Source organism: Theropithecus gelada, chromosome 13, assembly GCF_003255815.1.
Source record: "Theropithecus gelada isolate Dixy chromosome 13, Tgel_1.0, whole genome shotgun sequence".
NCBI lineage: Eukaryota > Metazoa > Chordata > Mammalia > Primates > Cercopithecidae > Theropithecus > Theropithecus gelada.
Genome location: NC_037681.1, coordinates 90,879,974 through 90,882,589, shown reverse-complemented (window position 1 = coordinate 90,882,589; position 2,616 = coordinate 90,879,974).

Sequence of the window (2,616 nt, the reverse complement as noted above, 5' to 3'; positions counted from 1 at the left end):
CAAACTTCTTTACTAGGTGATGGTGTTCAGAAAATAGAGATTAAGCACAATTTTGTATACTGGATAAATGAGATCCTTTGCTATTTATCCTTGTTGAGCTCTAGAATGCCAAAAGCCAGACATGCCCACCAGGCAGGATGTTGGAGGATCCTTCTGTGGTAAAACTAAGTGACTCTTGAGAGACAACAGTTACAGACGTTTAAGAGCACCCACCAGGCCGGGCGCGGTGGCTCAAGCCTGTAATCCCAGCACTTTGGGAGGCCGAGGCGGGTGGATCACGAGGTCAGGAGATCGAGACCATCCTGGCTAACATGGTGAAACCCCGTCTCTACTAAAAATACAAAAAACTAGCCGGGCGTGGTGGCGGGCGCCTGTAGTCCCAGCTACTCGGAGGCTGAGGCAGGAGAATGGCGTGAACCTGGGAGGCGGAGCTTGCAGTGAGCCGAGATCGCGCCACTGCACTCCAGCCTGGGTGACACAGCGCAAGACTCCGTCTCAAAAAAAAAAAAAAAAAAAAAAAAGAGCACCCACCAAAAACGCCAACTGGCCACCATTCCCTCTACAGCCAGTCAATGGCCTGCCAATGTGCACAAATCTTCCAGACAGGTTTTTAGTGCTTCACTTTTACATAGGGATGGGAAAGTACCACTAGAAATTTGAGGAAAACTTTGATTGTGAAAGGTAGCTCCAAACATAAAGCAACTCTCAATCAGAAAATTTCCAGGAACTGGAATATCCCCAGATAAGAGAAGATGCTGTACTCAAGAAATTACGGCCGGGCTCGGTGATTCACGCACGTGATCGCAGCACTTTGGGTGGCTGAGGCGGGCGGATCACCTGAGGTCAGGAGTTCAAGACCAACCTGGCCAACATGGTAAAACCCCATCTCTACTAAAAATACAAAACTAGGTGGGGCACAGTGGCTCACGCCTGTAATCCTAGCACTTTGGGAGGCCAAGGTGGGCAGGTCACCTGAGGTCAGGAGTTTGAGACCAGCCTGGCCAACATGGTGAAATCCCATCTCTACTAAAAATACAAAATTGAGGTGGGCAGATCACGATGTCAGGAGATTGAGACCATCCTGGCTAACACGGTGAAACCCCGTCTCTACTAAAAATGTAAAATATTAGCCAGGCATGGTGGCGGGCGCCTGTAGTCCCAGCTATTTGGGAGGCCGAGGCAGGAGAATGGCATTGAATCCAGGAGAAGGAGATTGCAGTAAGCCGTGATCCCGCCACTGCACTCCAGCCTGGGCGACAGAGCGAGATTTCGTCTCAAAAAAAAAAAAAAGGAATTAGCCAAGCATGGTGGCATATGTCTGTAATCCCAGCTACTCAGGAGGCTAAGGCAGGAGAATCACTTGAACCTAGGAGGTGCAGGTTGCAGGGAGCCAAGATCGCACCACTGCATTCCAGCCTAGGCAACAAGAGCGAAACTCCATCTCAAACAAACAAAATACAAAATTTGCTGTGCGTGGTGGCACAAGTCTGTAATTGCAGCTACTCAAGAGGCTGAGGCAGGAGAATCACGAACCTAGGAGGCAGCGGTTGCAGTGAGCCAAGACTGTGCCACTGCACTCCAGTCTGGGAGACAGAGTGAGACTGTCTCAAAAACCAAACCAACAAACAAAAAGAAATTAGAAGGCAAGACACAGTGACTCGGTCCTGTAATCCCAACAATTTGGGAGGCCAAGGTGGGAGGATTGCTTGAGCCCAGGAGTTTGAGACCATTCTGGGCAACATAGCAAGACCTCATGTCTACAAAAAATAAAATTAGGGCCTGGGTGCAGTGGCTCACACCTGTAATCCCAGCATTTTGGGAGAGCGAGGTGGGTAGATCACCTGAGGTCAGAAGTTCGAGACTAACCTGGTCAACATGGCGAAACTCCATTTCTACTAAAAATACAAAAATTATCTAGGCATGGTGGCACGTTCCTGTAATCCTAGCTACTCAGAGGCTGAGGCACAAGGATCACTTTAACTCAGGAGGCTGAGGGTGCCAAGAGCAGAGATCATCCCAGTGCATTCTAACCTGGGCAACAGAGTGAGGCTCTGTCTCAAAAAAATAAATAAAATAATGGCAGGGCACTGTGGCTCACTCCTGTTATCTCAGCACTTTGGGAGGCTGAGGCGGGTAGATCACCCGCTTGAAGCCAGGAGTCCAAGACCAGCCTGGCCAACATGGGGAAATCCTGTCTCTACTAAAAATACAAAAATTAGCCAGGTGTGGTGGCGTGTGCCTGTAATCGCAGCTATTCAGGAGGCTGAGGCATGAGAATCACTTGAACCCAGGAGGCGGAGGTTGCAGTGAGCTAAGATCGTGCTACTGGCCGGGCGCGGTGGCTCAAGCCTGTAATCCCAGCACTTTGGGAGGCCGAGACGGGCGGATCACGAGGTCAGGAGATCGACACCATCCTGGCTAACACGGTGAAACCCCGTCTCTACTAAAAAATACAAAAAACTAGCCGGGCGAAGTGGCGGGTGCCTGTAGTCCCAGCTACTCGGGAGGCTGAGGCAGGAGTATGGCGTGAACCCGAGAGGAGGAGCTTGCAGTGAGCTGAGATCCGGCCACTGCACTCCAGCCTGGGTGACAGAGCAAGACTCCGTCTCAAAAAAA